The sequence below is a fragment of the Ovis aries genome, chromosome 20, assembly GCF_016772045.2.
Source record: "Ovis aries strain OAR_USU_Benz2616 breed Rambouillet chromosome 20, ARS-UI_Ramb_v3.0, whole genome shotgun sequence".
Taxonomy (NCBI): Eukaryota; Metazoa; Chordata; class Mammalia; order Artiodactyla; family Bovidae; genus Ovis; species Ovis aries.
In genome coordinates, this window is record NC_056073.1 from 34,399,724 (window position 1) to 34,419,633 (window position 19,910).

The following is a 19,910-nucleotide window of genomic DNA, read 5'->3' on the forward strand; positions in this document are numbered from 1 at the left end:
CTTGATTTCTGTACAGCCATGAATTGTTTTACTGGTAAAGAACAGAGAACTGAGTAGGATTAAATATAGTAATGCACATAAAGTGATTAGTAAAATGTATGGCCATGTAGTAGCTCTCAATAAACTTTTTAAATTTAAGCTTATTGAAAAATCCAACCTCCTCCTCCTTTTTGACCTTATATTCATTACTAATGAGATTAACAGAGGAAAAGAATGCTGGTATCATTAAGAAAGTTGTAGAGAGAGAAGAGAGTATTTTAATGGGGGATGCATGTGAAAATATTTTAAATAATGTTAGGATGAAGGATAATGCAGGAAATCAGAAAGGAGAGATTATAACGGTGAAAATTCGGAAATAAATGATTGAGGCTTGATATATATAAATTGCCTCAAAACAGAGGCAATTGTTGTGGCCATGAGAAGCAAAGCGATGTTTTATAGGCCAATGTGGGAGAGACTTACAAGTTAAGAATAAAAGGTGACAGAAGAGTCATCGAGAATGACAAATGAAGGAGGTGTCAGAGAAGTAGAAGAATCAGGAGAGCCTTTAAAGGCAGATGCAGTGGCTCAGATGGTGCAGTATAGGACTCCCATGTTGCAGTCACTAGTAACAGGGAGTACTCAAAACTGGGGTGTGTTTCTTACATATTCATGAATTTTGCAATCTTATATTTTACACATGGAAGTTCCTACTCACTTTTTGTTTTTGTACAGTATAATGGCTGCAATCCTGTGTCTAATTCATCAGTTGAACTAAAGTTGTCTGCATGGACAATTTATAGATCTGTTATTTATCTTGCTACTACAGATCTTTAGTCATCCCTTGATTTTGCTCATGCTTCATCAAGTGCATAATATAATTTCTCTTCAACTGCTTACAGATCCTCCACCTTTTTCTGCATGTACAGTTACCATTACCTCTAATAATCTGAAGCCTGGTAAACTACATACTGTCGCATTTGATCTGGTGAAAAACCCAGGTGAAACTCACGTTCATCTGTTGGGCTTTTTCTCTTTCTTCAGGAGTGTGGAGGGAATTGGTGTGGCAGTTTTTGGTTGCATTGATATACTCAGGTTTGCCCTGGGCAATTTTTCATCCTGAAAGTGATCAGGCAATTAGTTAGGGTTGCTGGGTATTCAGTAGATGAATCCATTACGAGAACATTAACATGCTTGATAGACTGGAATTTTTTTAACGGGGCGAGGAAGAGCGTCACAAAATTTGAAAGTCATTCTTTTCCTACTTTTTCTATACATTGTCTCTATAAAAATGATTTTACATCTAACTTTTCTAAGTTCAGTCTTTTCCCTTCTCTATTTAACCATTATTTTTTTAATTTTTTTTTGTATTTGAATCAAATATAGTATATTTGTACCAATACTTGGTGCTTCCCAGGGGACAGAGATATAAGATGACTCAGGTTTGATCCCTAAGTGAAGAGCATCCCTAGGAAGAGGGTACAGCAGCATACTCCAGTATTCTTGCCTAGCCAATCCTATGAACAGAGGAGCCTGTTGGGCTAGTTAGTAAGGTTGCAAAAAGTTGGACACAACTGAAGTGACAGAATGCATGCACCTATATTTAACCATTTAGTCTCTTGTTTACTGTGGGTTAGAGCCAATATATTGCCTTATAAGGACCAATACAGTTGTGACGCTGACTTATCTCTAAATCCACACACCAAAAACCTTAGTGTTCATCCCAGGTGCAGAATACAATCTTGTTTATGGTGGGAAAATGGTGCGTCAGAAAAACATGGTATAAAGTTATAGGAAATACTAAGCAATGGACTGAGAAAAATAAGAGTAGAAAAATCTAGCTAACACATTGATAGAGAAAAACTAATCTTTAGTGAAAGTCATGAACATTTCAAGAGATTCCTTGGAAGGGTTGGAAAAAAATGGACAGTCAAAAATGGAGGATGAAACAAAAACTGGTGATTAAAAAGAACTACATGAATTCAATAGAAACCTTCAGCACCACTTTTTATTAGCTGTCTGCTCTACTGTGTGCTTCTTGATTAACCTAAAAGAATTAACATACAACTTTCAAATATTTTCCTCAGAAAGAGAATAATTGTTTCCAATTAGCATACTGTATTGGTGTTTTTGTTTCTGGCTTACTTTACTGTGTATAATAGGTTCCAGTTTCATCTATCTCATTAGAACTGATTCACATGTATTCTTTTTAATGGCTGAATGAGTAATACTCTGTTGTGTATATGTACCAGAGTTTTCTTGTCCATTCGTCTGCTAACGGGCATCTATGTTGCATCCATGCCCTGGCTATTATAAACAGTGCTGCAAAAAACACTGGGGTGCACATGTCTCTTTCCGTTCAGGTTTTCTCAGTGTGTGTGCCCAGCTGTGGGATCGCTGGGTCATATGGCAGTTCTATTTCCAGTTTTTACTGAATCTCCACCCTGTTCTCCACAGTGGCTCTATTACTATTTTAATAAATATCAACCCTAGTATACCAGAGAATTAAAGGGAATAAAATTACAATAGTATTAGTAATAACACATTCCACCAAATTATAATCCAGTAATGCTCCCAGTTTTAACTGACTTTCTATCCATGTATAATTGAGGTCCCCTACTCATTTTTCCTTACTAGGTGTTTCAATTTTGAAATAGAATGTAGAAAACAATTGAGTGGAAAATTTTGAAAATCACCTTGGATTTTAGATACCTCAAGATTAAGTATGTAATTATTAGTTATTTACAGTTAGTAGGGCTATTCTTCAGAGAAGGCAATGGCAACCCACTCCAGTACTCTTGCCTGGAAAATCCCATGGACGGAGGAGTCTGGTGGCTACAGTCCATGGGGTGGTGAAGAGTCGGAGATGACTGAGTGACTTCACTTACACTTTTCACTTTCATGCACTGGAGAAGGAAATGGTAACCCACTCCAGTTTTCTTGCCTGGAGAATCTCAGGGACGGAAGCCTGGTGGGCTCCTATCTATGGTGTTGCACAGAGTTGGACATGACTGACATGACTTAGCAGTAATAGCAGGGCTATTCTTAGCACATATACCTCAGTGTAGGGTGATTGCTATTGAGTGAAGGATGTATACTGTGAAGTGCAATCACCAAACAGATGATTGGAGATAAAGAATGCAATGCCAAGAAGACACAGGCTTTTGTTCTGGAAGGAAAAACCTACAATGTCTGTCATCTACAGTCTAATCTTCAGATTTTTCAAATACTTATTCTTCCTTTGCTCATTTAATAATTTGAGTTGCTTGATTTCTTTCCTACTGAGTTGCATGAGTCTCTTATATAAACTTGGATATGAAACCCTTACCAAATATGTGAATTGCAAATATCTTCTTTTCATTCCATATGTTGCCATTTCATTTTATTGATGGCTTCTTTTACTATGCAGGTTTTGAGTTCAATGTGGTCTCACTAGTTTATTTTTGCAGTTCTTGCCTTTGCTTTTGATGACTGAGTTGTTTGAGTTGCTTGTATTTTGGAAAGCAATCCTTTATCAGTTGTTTTATTTGCTATTATCTTCTCTCATTTTTACCAAAAGACACAGACTGGCTGAATGGATACAAAAACAAGACCCATATATATGCTGTCTACAAGAGACCCACTTCAGTCCTACAGACACATACAGACTGAAAGTGAGAGGATGGAAAAAGATATTCCATGCAAATGGAAATCAAAAGAAAGCTGAATTAGTAACTCTCGTATCAGAAAAAAATAGACCTTAAAATCAAAACTATTATGAAAGATAAAGAAGGACACTACCAAATGATCAAGCGATCACTCCAAGAAAAAGACATAACAATTTTAACTATTTATGTACCCAACATAGGGGCACCTCAATACATAAGTTAAACAATAACTGACCCAAAAGGGGAAATTGATAGCAACAAGGTAATAGTAGGGCATGCTAACACCGCACCTATAATAATGGAAAGATCAACAGAACAGAAAATTAATAAGGAAACACAAGCCTAAAAGGAAATATTAGAGCAAACAGACCTAATTGATATCTAGAGCACATTCCATCCAAATGCAGAATGTATTTTCTTCTCAAGTGCACATGGAACATTTTCCTCATCTTGAGTCACAAATCAAACCTCAGTAGATTTAAGGAAATTGAAATTATTTCAAGCATTTTCTCTGACCACAACACTATGAGACTAGATATCGATCATAGGAAAAAAAAAAAAAAAAACAACAACAACTTTAACGAACACAAACACGTGGTGACTAAACAACACATTTTAAATAATGAAAAGGTTACTGAAGAAATAAGGGAAATCAAAACATTCCTAGAAACAAAGAACAATGAAAACACGATGATCTAAAACCCATAGGATGCAACAAAAGCAGTTCTAAGAAGGAAGTTTAAAGTAATAGAAATCCTACCTCAAGAAACACATTGAATAGACAACCTAACTTTACATATCTTTAACTCTTTTTAAATTTCTCTTATCAATGTCTTAGAGGTTTTGCATAAAATCTTTCAACACCTTGCTTGTTTATTTCTAAATGCTTTATCTTTTTTTTGATACAATAGTAAATGGGATTGTTTTCTTTATTCCACTTTCTTATAGTTCATTGTTGATATATAGGTCAGCAACTGAGTTTCGTATATTGGAATATAGTAAACATAATGTATGCTACATTTTTAAAGACTAGACATTTTCCCACAAATGAGACATATAGACGATCAACCGGTATATGACAAGATGCTCTGCATCATTAATAATAAAAGGAAATGCAGATCAAAAGCACAAAGGATATCACCTCATACCTATTTGAATGGCAGGTACCAAAAATGTAAGAAATGACAGATGTTATTGAGGATGTGGAGAAAAAGGAGTGCTTATGCACTGTTGGTGGGGATGTATACCGGTGCAACTCCCATGGAAAAATATTGTGGCGGTTCCTCAAGAAATTTAGAAGAGAACTGTTATGTGATCCATTATCCCACTTCTAGATATATAGTCAAAGGAAATGAAATCCTTGGCTCAAGAGAGATCTTTATTCCCATGTTCATTACAGCATTATTCACAGTAGCCTTGATATAGGAACAACCTGGGTATCTTTCAAGAGGTAAATGGATTAAAACAATCTGATGTGACTGATATATTGGTAAATATTATTTATCCATTAGAAAAAAAGAGAAATCCTTCAATCTGTGGCAACATGGATGAAAGTAGAGGGCATTAAGCTAAACAAACTAAGTCAGAGAATGACAAATACCACAATATCTCAATTATAAGGAGTCTCAAAAAAAAAATCTCTGAGAGAGTGGACATTATCTTGTGGCATACCAGCTCAATGGACATGAGTTTGAGTAAGCTCTGGGAGTTGGAGTGGACAGGGAAGCCTGGCATGATGCAGTCCATTGGATCTCAAAGAGTTGGACGCTACAGAATGACTAACTCAACTGAAGAGAGTGGAACTTACCTGTGTTCTCCTCAAAAAGCAAAAGTTAAACATGTGTGATGATGGCAAGGCTACTTAATAGAAAGGGAAACTCATTTCTAATATATGCACAAATGGGGATGGACAAGATGATGGAGGGGTAGGTAGAAGTGGGGTACACCTCTCTCCACCCATGCATCAAGAACATCTAAAGACGCAGCAGTTCTCACAGAAGACCAGGTGAATGCTGGCAGGACTCCCTGACTGCTGAGAAGGAATATCTGGATCCATACAGAACTCGGTAGGACAAAGGAAAGAAGGGACAAGGAGGAAAGGGAAGGAAGGAGCAGAGCAAGTGGAACCAGCCTGCACCTGCGGGAGAGGGAGCTAAAGCGCAAGGGAAAGATCCCTGTGTCCATGGCAGTCCACCGGGATGGGGGAGGCATTTGAAGCTGTTGGGGAATGAACTAAGTAATCTGTGACAATCTGAATGGAGTGAGAACCACATAGACAAGCCATGCTGCAGCCTTTCATACCTTGGACAGGGTTGTAAATCCACTGGTGTCCACGGATGCTGGGAGCTGGAGCCATGGGGATTGCACAATGATCCCAGGATGAGGACTCCTATGGACCGAAGGGAGTCAGCCCAATGGGATGGAATGGAGGAAATCTGCTGCATGCAGTGCTCCTTAAGGAAAACTATGAGGCCATAAAATTAGGGTTCCACTGCCTGTGGAATAGAGTTATCTCTTTCTCCATGCTGGTACCTGTAGGTTGAGCAATAGAGAAAGACTTCAGTAAGTGTGGTCCTTGAGTGCCTGATGCACTAAGCAATGGAGAAATTTGAATGTCTATATACCCTGCTGCTGCTGCTGCTAAGACGCTTCAGTCGTGTCTGACTCTGTGTAACCCCATAACTGGCAGCCCACCAGGCTCCCACGTCCCTGGGATTTTCAAGGCATGAACACTGGAGTGGGTTGCCATTTCCTTCTCAAATGCATGAAAGTGAAAAGTGAAAGTGAAGTCATTCAGTTGTGTCCGACTCCTTGCAACCCCATGGACTGTAGCCTACGAGGCTCCTCTGTCCATGGGATTTCCCAGGAAAGAGTACTGGAGTAGGGTGCCATTGTCATCCCTACCCTATTTCACTACCACAAAATTGGACTCATCTCACGTGCTAGTGAATTAATGCTCAAAATTCTGAAGCCAGGCTTCAGCAATACGTGAACCATGAACTTCCAGATGTTCAAACTGGTTTTAGAAAAGGCAGAGGAACCAGAGATCAAATTGCCAACATCCGCTGGATCATGGAAAAAGCAAGAGAGTTCCAGAAAACATCTATTTCTGCTTTATTGACTATGCAACAGCCTTTGACTGTGTGGATCACAATAAACTGTGGAAAATTATGAAAGAGATGGGAATACAGACCACCTGACCTGCCTATGAGAAAGCTATATACAGGTCAGGAAGCAACAGTTAGAACTGGACATAGAACAACAGACTGGTTCCAAATAGGAAAAGGAGGACATCAAGGCTGTATATCGTCACCCTGCTTATTTAACTTATATGCAGAGTACATCATAAGAAACGCTGGACTGGAAGAAACACAAGCTGGAATCAAGATTGCCGGGAGAAATATCAATAACCTCAGATATGCAGATGACACCACTCTTATGGCAGAAAGTGAAGAGGAACTAAAAAGCTTCTTGATGAAAGTGAAAGAGAGGAGTGAAAAAGTTGGCTTAAGTTCAAAATTCAGAAAACTAAAATTATGGCATCTGGTCCCATCACCTCATGGAAAATATATGGGAAACAGTGGAAACAGTGTTAGACTTTATTTCTTTGGGCTCCAAAATCACTGCAGATGGTGATTGCAGCCATGAAATTAAAAGAAGCTTACTCCTTGGAAGGAAAGTTATGCCCAACCTAGATAGCATATTCAAAAGCAGAGATATTACTTTGCCACCAAAGTTCCATCTAGTCAAGGCTATGCTTTTTCCAGTGGTCATGTATGGATGTGAGATTTGGACTGTGAAGAAAAGTGAAAGCCAAAGAATTGATGTTTTTCAACTGTGGTGTTGGAGAAGACTCTTGAGAGTCCCTTGGACTGTAAGGAGGTCCAACCAGCCTATCCTAAAGGAGATCAGTCTTGGGTGTTCATTGGAAGGACTGATGCTAAAGCTGAAACTCCAATACTTTGGCCACCTCATGCGAAGAGTTGACTCATTGGAAAAGACCCTAATGCTGGGAGGGGTTGGGGGCTGGAGGAGAAGAGGGTGACAGAGGATGAGATGGCTGGATGGCATCACCGACTCAATGGACATGAGTTTGGGTAAATTCCAGGAGTTGGTGATAGACAGGGAGGCCTGGCATGCTGCAGTTCATGGGGTCACAAAGAGTCAGACATGAATGAGAGACTGAACTGAACTGAAAAATAAAATATGAATTAAAAATAAATCAAAGATCTGGAATAAACCATAACCACATGCATAACAGCTTTCAGTGAGCTCTTGGAGTTCTAACTGATTATGGAACCCAAGAATGGTCTTGGGAGATCCTCAAACTTGTAATTGCTGTCTGAAGTGAATGAAGTCTTAAGGACTTTCCATAATGAAATTTGCATCCCTCTAAGGCCCTTCTTTTCATATGCATAGCTGTGATGTTTCCATGTTGTTCAACTGGTACTTTGTCTAAGAAATCAGTAATTAACTCATATTTCAAATAGGAACATATATAGGAGGGAGGGGATTGCTCAATTACTGATAACCAAGGAAGACTCAACTTACTCATATACTGTTGGGAAATCCATCAAAGAGTTTGTCATCTCAGACCCTCCACATGGGGCTGCTGGTCCTTACTCAGCTTCCTTAGTCCTTGGCTTCCTATCAGCACCACAGAGCATTCAGTATGGATGAAGCTTTGAGCTACCTTAGACAAGTAAGTCTCCTCATTGGGTGCCACATTCTAAATGCTTGTGATCTCCCAAAATTCATATGTTGAAAATCTAATTCCCAAAGTGATGATGTTAGGAGGGAGGACCATTGAAAAATGATTAGGTCATGAGGCAGAGCCCACATGAATGGGATTAGGGCTCTTGTGAAAGAGGCCTGAAATACTTGCTCATCCCTTTTATTTAAGAATATGTCCTGGAAGAGGCCCTCACTCATTTGACTATGTTGGCACCCTGATCTTGGACTTCTAGCCTCCAGAACTGTGATAAGTAACGTGGTATATAAACCACCCAGCCTCTCGCATTTTGTAATAGCAGCCTGCATGCACTAAAACACTGGATATGATTAAACAGGAAAAAAAAATTGTCAATCTTGTTTTTCCCTTCCAAGGTCATGAATGTGGAACAGGTAACATAGATATAAATAATTCCAAATAAACTGGCAGATGATAACATACTCCATAGAATTGTACATTTCTTTCCAATTGTAGTTCCTTGACATGCCCATTTGGGAAGATATTTTCTTAGAGGTAATTAACATTTAAACCAATAGACTGGATTTTATGCAATCAGTTGAGGACCTTAAGTGTAAAGATAGAGGTTTCCCAAAATCAAAGCAATTCGGCCTGAAGACAGCACCCTTAACTGGTACCCCAATCTCCAGCCTGTCAGCCTAAACTGGACCCTAAGGCCTGTCACTGGGCTCTCATCAGAATCCTAACATAACTGCTCTTTGACTTCGAAACTTATCTTCACTTCTCTAGGCCTTGGTTTTCTCACCCAGAAAAGGAAAATTAGAGTAGAAAATCCTTTATATTTCCAAATATTATACAAGTCTCTGTATAAAACATGATTCCAAACTGAGGTTTTATTCTTTTTCCTGAAAAGAAAATTATCGATTGGTTGTGCAGCTTACCTGTTTGGATCTCTTATACTTCTCATTATCTGCCCTATCCCACAGTGTATTTCTCTAGCTTCGCTTTAAGAAAAAATCCTTGATAGAAATAATTACTTGACTGTTATAGAATATTATTTTTATCTTTGATCTTCCATTGAAAAGCAGGAGTTGTAGTTAAGCACACTAGTGAAAGAAACTGTCTCTAAATGTCAGGATGTCACCTTGAAAAGTTTGCTGTGCATAGTTGCTGAGTTGTGTCCAACACTTTACAACCCCCTGGACTGACTACCCTTGGGACTACAGCCCGCCAGGCTCCGCTGTCCATGGAGATTTTCTAGGCAAGCATACTGGAGTGGTTTGACATGCCCTCTTCCAGGGATCTTCCTGACCAGGGATGGAACCCAGTTCTCCCATACCGCAGACAGTTACTTTACTGTCTGAGATGCCAGCTCCCAATAAAATGGGTCTTGAAATATACAGAAGAAGCGTGATATGCCTACTTTTGTATCCTGCGACAGTGTTTTTTTTTTTCTAATTATCAGTCCCGTTTCTATTTACCTGAACATTATCTAGAATGAGGCTCTCTCTAAAAGAAAAAATTTAACACTAAAGGAACTTTTATCTGGAATAGCAGTTAAGGTTTTGTCCCGTTGTCAATTCATCCAAAATACCAGAGGCTGGGTATTTGCTTTTAATTATAATATTTACCTCAGAAAGAACAAATGGCTGTCCAGTTTCCGCCATGTTTGATACTCAATAAATAGTAACTTCAGGGCAGTTGGCATACTCCTGTAGCCCCAGTGGAACTGAATGAAAGGAGTGGGAATTGATGTTGTTCAGATAATTAACTATAATGTAAGTCAGAAAGTGGTGAGTGAGATGAAAATGGTGAGAATGACATTAGGAAGCCATCAGGAGGGAGATGGCACTTTCATCTAGGAAAGGTAGGCAACAATTCATCAAGGAAGTGAATTTCTTTTGAACCTTCAAAGAGAGATTAGGTGTTTGTGTACAATGTAAGAATATTTAATTTGTAGGCTCTGCTTAAAGTATTTTTATCTGTCATGATCAGAGAGTACAGCTAAGAAAATGAACTCCTTTAGTGAAGTTGAGAATCCTATGGTAAAAAGTAGACTCAAGTGGCAGGTTCTGATCACTGTCTCTGCTGCTGCTGCTGCTACTAAGTCGCTTCAGTCGTGTTTGACTCTATGTGACCCCACAGACCACAGCCCACCAGGCTCCCCCGTCCCTGGGATTCTCCAGGCAAAAATACTGGACTGGGTTGTCATTTCCTTCTCCAATGCCTGAAAGTGAAAAGTGAAACTGAAGTCGCACAGTGGTTTCCAACTCTTCATCATCCCGTGGACTACGGCCTACCAGGCTCCTCCGTCCAGGGGATTTTCCAGCAAGAGTACTGGAGTAGGATGCTGCCACCTTCTCTGGCACTGTGTCTAGTTCTGCCCTATTCAGGCTTTTACTCAGTGATTAGATTATCACATTATGTTAGGAAATGAACTGTGAGGGCTAGTGTATGTGGAATAAAAGACTGAACATCCAGTGCTTTCCATCTAATAGGGTAACAAAAGTTGATGCATCCACAGTTCTGTGAAAGTGAAAGTCAGTCAGTCGTGTCCGACTCTTTGTGGCCCCATGGACTATACAGTTCATGGAATTCTCCAGGCCAGAATACTGGAGTGGGTAGCCCTTCCCTTCTCCAGGGACTCGTCCCAACCCAGGGATCAAACCCAGACCTCCCACACTGTGGGCAGATTGTTCACCAGCTGAGCCATAAGGGAAGCCCCCACAGTTCTAGTTCTGTAATTATGTCCAAATAATAAGGATATAAAGGTTTTGGTGGGGAGAGAAGTCCTCCATGGTTTTAGTTCACTGTATGCTGTGAGAGCAGCATCAATAATTCATTGGAATTTTACTCTGCACGAATAAAAGTGTTTCATTGAACAAACACCTAAGGAAAGCCTGCTGGATGCAAAGAATGGATAGACGTGAAGAGCACACATGTGGACTTTGTAAATTAGGACATAAATTTTAGAAAAACAGAGGTACCCAAACATGTAAGAATTAAAGATTTTAAAATTTAAAAAATAAAAAACTAAAAAAAAAAAAAAAAAAAACCAGAGGTAAATTTCAAAGTTAAATGTTGCACCACAGTTGGGACATGAGTCAAGAGGGAAAAGTACAGAATGCCATATGTCCACATAACAAGGAGACCTGAGCTCTGTCAGAATCAAAATAGGCTGCTTTGGGGAAGTGGTTTTTACTGAGATCTTAAAGATGTGGGGGAAGTCATGAGGTAAAAGAGCAAGGACCTTCCATGGAGAAGGAATGGCATTTATAAAGAGCTTTAGCCATATGTGAGAATATAGAGTGAGAAGATCAAACATGACAGGATTGAAAGTTCAAGGAATTCAATTTACCTGGTAAAACTTATGCAAACTGGACAGTGAATACAAGGTGGAATATGATCAGTCTGTGAAAGAAATAAGAATCAAGTTTTGCGGAGCATAGGAGATATTTCCATTTGCTGGGTAATTCGATAAAGATTCACCTAAACCTAGGAAACCTGGTTTCTATTGCTACTTTTGCATCAAGTTTTTTAAGTTTAGATAAGTGATTTAATCACTCTTGGATTTACTTATATATCCTTAATATGGGAAGATTGTCCAAGATTTCTTCCTTTTCTGATTATCCAGTGAATCCCACTGGTGATTTTCTGGAATTTAAAAAACTCTTCTACATACCAAGAGTAATGGCTGAAATATCTATAATATTATATAAAAAGCATTGAAATTCTTAGTTTGTCTCCTTTTTCAGTTTTTTAGAATATAATTTCCAGATTAAATGGCGAGATGTTTAAAGTATATGTGACAATTTAAATAGGCATACATAATTAATGGATTCCCTCATTGATTTAATTAACACATCTATTAATATCACCTCACATATTTACCTTCCAAGATCTTTTGGTGAGAACTTTTAAATTTTCCTCTCCTGCATGTGTGCTAAGTGACTTCAGTCATGTCCAGCTCTTTGCGACCCCATGGACTTTATAGCCTGCCAGGCTCCTCTGTCTATGGGGATCCTCCAGGAAAGACTAATAGAGTGGATTGCCATGCCCTCCTCCAGGGGATCTTCCTGACCCAGGAATTCAACCCACATCTCTTATGCATCCTACACTGGCAGGAGGATTCTTTACCACTAACACCACCTGGGGAGCCCCACAAATTTCAATAACACATTACAAACCATAATCACCATGTTACACATTAGATCCTCAGACCTTATTTATCATCTTACAGCTTAAAGTTTGCGCACTTTTAAAAATTCATTCTTAAATCATTGATTTCTCAGCACTTATTTTTAAATGACCTGTGACATGTTCTTGCATTTATGATTTTGGAGTCAGGAGAAAAGATGTCCCCTTCCTGTTTAAGCAGTTTAGCATTACATCTTTGAGGGACCATCTTTATCTAGCAGCTCCATACCCACCCCTATCATTGTCAGAAATTGAGATAATTTACACAGGTAAGGAAAATAAAGAAAACTGGCTTCCCTGGTGGCTCAAATGGTAGAGAATCTGCCTGCAATTTGGGAGACCTGGGTTGCACCCCTGGGTCAGGGAAGATCCATTCAGAAGGGAATGGTTACCCACTCTAGCATTCTTGTCTGAAGAATCCTTTGGACAGAGAAGCCTCATAGGCTAAAGTCCATGGGTATCACAAAAAGTCAGACGTGCCTGAGTGACAAGCACACGATGAACATTAAAGATTTGGAAGCTGTATCAGAGCTAAGGATACCTTAAAAAGAAAAGCAAAACTCTTTGAGACAGGCCAGAACATGGATGCATGAACACTTTTAGGCCAACAGGGCAAAGGAAGAGAATGGATATTGCAGTCTCTAAAGAGTCTTGTACATAGCTGCAGCTAAAAGCAAGGGCCTCTGACCAGAGCTCTGGGCTTCAGTGGAAAAACTTGGCCACTTCTCATCAAGAAAGTAGTCAGAGGAAAAAATCAATCCACTAATCTCTTTCTCCACTGACTCACCAGGATTATTATGTATTCCTGCTGGATTGACTCTTTTTTCCTTAGGTAATGTCCTTGTATTCCTTTGTCATTAGATATTTTCTTTGCTCTAAGGTCTACTTTATCTAATATTGACATCTGTTTTTATCCTTTTATTTTCCAAATATCCATGCCATTATTGAATTTCTTGGGCTTTCCTGGTAGCTCAGACAGTAAGAAATCCACTTGCCTTGTGAAGACCCGGATTCAATCCCTGGGTCGGGAAGATCCCCTGGAGGAGGTGATGGGAATCCGTATTCTTGGCTGGAGAATTCCATGGACAGAGGAACCTGGTGGGCTACAGTCCATAGGGTCATAAAGAGTAAGGTACAGCTTAGCAACTAAAGCACCACCTGGTGTTCCTTCACATTTAATCCTTGGGAGGAACAGCCCTACTCACGCTGCCTTCTGATACTAGGTTGAAGGTCAGGAATGCTGGGCCTGGCTTGTCTTCTCTTAGGTGCTGCTGGTGTTGTTCTTCCATTCTTCAGGCCCTAATCTAGTTCAACTTCTTCTTGCCAACTATAAAGGGTCTCCTTTAGTAGTCTTTTCTTATTTCCAGAACAGAGGAGTGGGCACAAAGAGATCAAGACCATCTTGTCTGAACCAGAAGCCCAAGGTGTGTTTTGTAACCTAGGGAAGAGATTTCCTGGAGGGAAGTGGAAGAGGGAAGTGGAAAGGATTCCAGTGTAGGCTGGCAATGAAAGTCATGGAGTCCCTTTCTTTAGAAGTCATCAGAAGCTGAGAAAGTATTTTTTCTAGGTGAGTGTATATTCAGCTCTAAGTGAGTAAACTCTCTGGTTCAGCAAATGGTAAGTCTTCTGTATTTTTTCATTAGTTTTCTTTACAAATGCATATATAATGATATCCATAAGATATTTTATTTATTTTTTCTTCTAGGCCATTTCAGTTCAGTTCAGTTCAGTTGCTCAGGCATGTCCAACTCTGTGGCCCCATGAACTGCAGCAGGCCAGGCCTCCCTGTCCATCACCAACTCCTGCAGTCCAACCCCATGTCCATTGAGTCATTGATCCCATCCAACCATCTCATCCTCTGTTGTCCCTTTCTCCTCCTGTCCTCAATCTTTACCAGCATCAGGGTCTTTTCAAATGAGTCAGCTCTTTACATCAGGTGGCCAAAGTATTGGAGTTTCAGCTTCAACATCAGTCCTTCCAATGAAGACCAAGGACTTATCTCCTTTAGGATGGACTGGTTGGATCTCCTTGCAGTCCAAGGGACTCTCAAGAGTCTTCTCCAACACCACAGTTCAAAAGCTTCACTTCTTTGGTGCTGACTCAGCTTTCTTTATAGTCCAACTCTCACATCCATACATGATCACGGGACAGAACTCTTTGACAAAGTAATGTCATTGCTTTTTAATATGCTGTCTAGGTTGGTCATAACTTTCCTTCCAAGGACTAAGCGTCTTTTAATTTCACGGCTGCAATCACTATCTGCACTGATCTTCAGTTCAGTTCAATTGCTCAGTTGTGTCCGACTCTTTGCGACCCCAGGAATTACAGCACGCCAGGCCTCCCTGTCCATCACCAGCTCCTGGAGTTCACTCAGACTCACGTTCATTGAGTCAGTGATACCATCCAGCCATCTCATCCTCTGTCGTCCTCTTCTCCTCCTGCCCCCAGTCGCTCCCAGCATCAGAGTCTTTTCCAATGAGTCAACTCTTTGCATGAGGTGGCCAAAGTACTGGAGTTTCAGCACTGATTTTAGAGCCCAGAAAAAAGTCAGCCACTGTCTCCCCACGTATTTGCCATGAAATTATGGGAATGCATGCCATGATTTTAGTTTTCTGAATGATGAGCTTTAAGCCAACTTTTTCACTAGTCCGTTTGTTTCAAAGCCATTGCTCTGCTTTTACTAGGATTTGAGATTTAAACCCTGAAAAAAAGAAATCTATTGTAGACTTTGAATTATTTACCAGTAGATGAATTGATGATATACAAAAGAACTAAAGATGTTCACTTTATTGAGCTCACAAAATTTTATATATGCATATGAAGAGAGTTATTCACTTATAATTTTATTCTTGGCCCCTTGTGGTATTCTGAGAACTTTGACTGAAGCTATATGTAAAAGAAATTACTTTATTATGATAGTTAAACTACTGGTATAATTATATGTGCATATTCAAAATCCATAGGCCAATGGCCATAAAGATGAGTGTCTTCATCCCCTAGGGAAGAAAATGATAGCAATTCCATTTCTATTTATTTTTATCTCACTTTCATTTAATTTCTACTTTGTGTATATTTTTAAATGTCATAATATATTAGAATAACAATGCATATATAATATTTTTGCATAATATAATTAGGTCACTGACAGTGTGTTGAAAACTGGAAAATACTTTGGAGATTAGTTCTTTAGGAAACAGAAAATTATCAAAATTTGCTGCATAAAATGTTACTTAATTTGGGGGAGTTTACCAATAAGTTTTTATGAAACCAGTTCAACTGAAGAGAGGCAGAATGTTCAGAACATCCATGTTGGTATGAGTTTGCACAGAGCCTCAGAGACGGAAATATTTTTGAAGTTGTGTAGAAGACCAAGAGACCTGACTGGACAGGGGAAAACTTGAATCTTGAATGCAAGTGAGCATGTTTGCTCCCCTCAGTGTGGTCTAAGTTGTTTTTCTTTAAATCACCTCCCTTTCTTCACCTTCATTCCCTAAACCCTGTCCTCTGCTTTCCTATTTCTTTTCCCATAGTACAGACCACCTGTTAACATATAATATAATATACTTGGATTCATGTTTATTGCAGATTATCTGTCTTCCACCAGCTGGAATATCAGTTCCCTGAGGATAAGTGTCTGCCTGCTTAGTTTATTGATGTAGACTTAGCGCCTATAAGACTATCTGAGTCAGGGATGAATTAAGTCAATGATCAATTGGTTAAATGACCAATAGCAGAGTACTGGGCAGGCTATAGGTTTCAAAATTATTTGATTTTAATTAGCTATTATAAATAAGCTGTTCTACAGTTAATGTTACAAGGTTAAGATGTGTTTCTGTATCTTTTATCAGCATAAACATAAAACTACATTTGAAGATAAGGTTTTAGACCCAACATGATAGCTAAAATGCACATTTGGAAAATATATATATACTAGTTGAACTGTTTTCTTTATCCAAAATATAATTATATTCCTTTTCAAAAACTGTTTCTTACATAGGTGTGTATACATATATGTTTATATATATAAATAAAATTCTATCTAGTCAAAGCTATGATTTTTCCATTAGTCAGTATGGATGTGAGAGCTGGACCATAAGAAAACTGAGTAAGGAGGAATTGATGCTTTTGAATTGAGGTGTTAGAGAAGATTCTTGAGAGTCCCTTGGACTGCAAGGAGATCAAACCAGTCAATACTAAAGGAAATCAGCCCTGAATATTCATTGAAAGGACTGATACTGAAGCTGAAGCTCCAATAGTTTTTCCATCTGATGCAAAGAACTGACTAATTGGAAAAGACTCTGATGTGGGAAAGATTGCAGGCAGAAGGAAAGGAGATGGCAGAGGATGAAATGGTTGGATGGTGTCACTGACTTGATGGACATGATTTGAGCAAGCTCCAGGAGATGGTGAAGATGCTGAGTCCATGGGGTCTCAAAGAGTTGGATATGACTGAGTGACTGAACTTTACTGAAGGTATGCATATGTGTTATGTATATAACATAATGATTATATGATCATTATACATTGGTCACATTGACAAATAATGCTATTTTAGTTTCAGGTATCATTACACATAGATAATATTGACATATAATGAAACTTTGGTTTCAGGTGTACAACGTAATTATTTGATGTATATTGCAAAATGATCACCACAATAAGTCTGGTGAACATCTGTTACTAGAAATAGTTATAATTTTCTTCTTGTGATGAGAACTCAAAAGATTTCTTCAGTTCAGTTCAGTTCAGTCACTCAGTCTTGTCTACTCTTTGCAACACCATGAACTGCAGCACGCCAGGTATCCCTGTCCATCACCAACTCCTGGAATTTATCCAAACTCATGTCCATCGAGTCCGTGATTCCAGCCAGCCATCACATCCTCTGTCGTCCCCATCTCCTCCTTCCCCCAATCCCTCCCAGCATCAGGGTCTTTTCCAATGAGTCAAATCTTCTCATGAAGTGGCCAAAGTATTGGAGTTTCAGCTTCAGCATCAGTTCTTCCAATGAACACCCAGGACTGATCTCCTTTAGGATGGACTGCTTGGATCTCCTTACAGTCCAAGGGACTCTCAAGAGTCTTCTCCAACACCACAGTTCAAAAGCATCAATTCCTTGGCGCTCAGCTTTCTTCACAGTCCAACTCTCTCATCCATACATGACCACTGGAAAAATCAAAGCCTTGACTAGACGGACCTTTGGTGGTAAAGTAATATATCTGCTTTTGAATATGCTATCTAGGTTGGTCATAATTTTCCTTCCAAGGAGTAAGCGTCTTTTAATTTCATGGCTGCAATCACCATCTGCAGTGATTTTGGAGCCCAAAAAAAATAAAGTTTGACACTGTTTCCACTGTTTCCCCATATATTTCCCATTAAGTCATAGGACCAGATGTCATGATCTTCGTTTTCCGAACATTGAGCTTTAAGCCAACTTTTTCACTCTCCTCTTTCACTTTCATCAAGAGGCTTTTTCATTCCTCTTCACTTTCTGCCATAAGGGTGGTGTCATCTGCATATCTGAGGTTATTGATATTTCTCCCAGCAATCTTGATTCCAGCTTGTGCTTCTTCCAGTCCAGCGTTTCTCATGATGTACTCTGCATGTAAGTTAAATAAGCAGGGTGACAATATACAGCCTTGATGTCCTCGTTTTCCTATTTGGAACCAGTCTGTTGTTCCATGTCCACTTCTAACTGTTGCTTCCTGATCTGCATACAGATTTCTCAAGAGGCAGGTCAGGTGGTCTGGTAATCCTATCTCTTTCAGAATTTTCCACAGTTTATTGTGATCCGCACAGTCAAAGGCTTTGGTATAGTCACTAAAGCAGAAATAGATGTTTTTCTGGAACTTTCTTGCTTTTTTGATGATCCAGCAGATGTTGGCAATTTGCTCTCTGGTTCCTCTGCCTTTTCTAAAACCAGCTTCAACATCAGGGAGTTCATGGTTCACATATTGCTGAAGCTTGGCTTGGAGAATTTTGAGCATTACTTTACTAGCGTGTGAGATGAGTGCAATTGTGCGGCTCCTTAGAGTACTTATTTCTATCATTTGCTGCAGAACCTTAACAGTTTTTGGTGATTTCTGGGACTAAGTTGATGAAATACAGAAAAACAGAGCTCAGATGCTTTTGGATAAAACCTTATCTCCTCCCTTCTCTCTGACTTTTCAGTCATTTATTGACTCAACTAGTCCCATACTGTTGGATGTCTTTTTTGACTCTTAAGTCTGCCTCGTTCCTTGCATGTGGTCAGGTCCATTTCATTTCCTTTACCTCCCAAATCCTTAGAGTCTTTTCACTTGGCAGAGCCCTCTTCGATTTTTAGTGTCATAATGTTCCCAGCTCTTTCTAGTCTCTTTCTTTTCCTTTACTAGCCCCAACAGCCACAACTCCTCAATCCACATTAAAGTTTCTCTTTTCTAACTGGACATTCTACTCTCTTGGACTAAATTTTCTTGGTTTCCTGTTTCTTTGTAGAGTAAAGGCAAACTCTCCAAACTGGCATGATTCTCCCTAATGCATAAAAATCCATACAAGTATTTCTCCATTCTAACCCTACAATAGTATATATAGTATATCATGGGAGCATAATCATGAGAGATACAACATGCATGGTAAGAAATGAACTTTTTTTATGTTTTTGTCAGACAGGATTATTCACTGATACCTTACAATGATATACATATTAATATCTCAGTTGCCTTGATATAGGATGTCAGACATTGTTACTTCATAAGATAATCCTAAATGAATTGACAGATATACTGTTTTACTCTTTTTGCACATCAATATCCCATCAACCTTTCAAAACTCCATCATAAAGCCAACTTAGTTGTGTCACTCCTATGACTATTCAGATGGCTCCTAGTTTTACTTCAATCTGCTGTAGCACCGTGTTGGCATAACATCTTATTCTTCTTCATGCTACATGCAATATAGTAATTTGTGTGTTTATATCACCCTCTCCTTCTCCACAACATGAGGGCCTACTTCTGGACAATAGAGACTTTTTTAAACCTCAGTTAATTGCTCACTGTATCCATGACATGTGACTTACTAATCTATAAGGTCAGTGAACTTCAAAGGTTCTTCATTTGTTTGTTACCATTCACTAACCACTGCTACTATTCTTGATATAGCATAGCCATTTCTTCAAATGTAATCTTACAAGGAAATCTGTAAAAGAGAGGGAAATGGATACTTTCTGGATAGTAAGGGAGTGATTGTTAAATCCTGTCCAAATATCCCCGCTTTGGCTATCCCTGATTGACTCTATAGAATATCTATGGCTCTGTTCAGTATTGTCTGAAATCTACAGTATTCACTTTATATGTCAGTCAAGCATGGAGAGCACTCTCAATGTCACCACCTCTGTTCTTGATCTAAAGTCCTAAATTTAT

The 19,910-nt window shown here is 39.1% G+C and overlaps 1 protein-coding gene across 5 annotated transcripts in view; it reads right to left on the reverse strand.

Annotated features, from left to right (window-relative positions):
- The window catches only part of LOC105613815 (placental prolactin-related protein 3-like), a 94,736-nt gene extending 88,634 nt beyond the window's left edge, over positions 1–6,102 (reverse strand). For 2 of the 5 annotated variants that reach the window (XM_027958592.3, XM_060403457.1), the window contains exons 1-2: positions 5,928–6,102; positions 992–1,098 (exon numbers count right to left, since the gene is read on the reverse strand). The gene's annotated coding sequence lies outside the window, so the exon portion shown is untranslated. The remainder of the gene's footprint in view (positions 1–991; positions 1,099–5,927) is intronic. The other 3 variants (XM_060403459.1, XM_060403458.1, XM_060403456.1) reach the window with 3 other exon arrangements.
- Between the last annotated feature and the right edge of the window lie 13,808 nt (positions 6,103–19,910).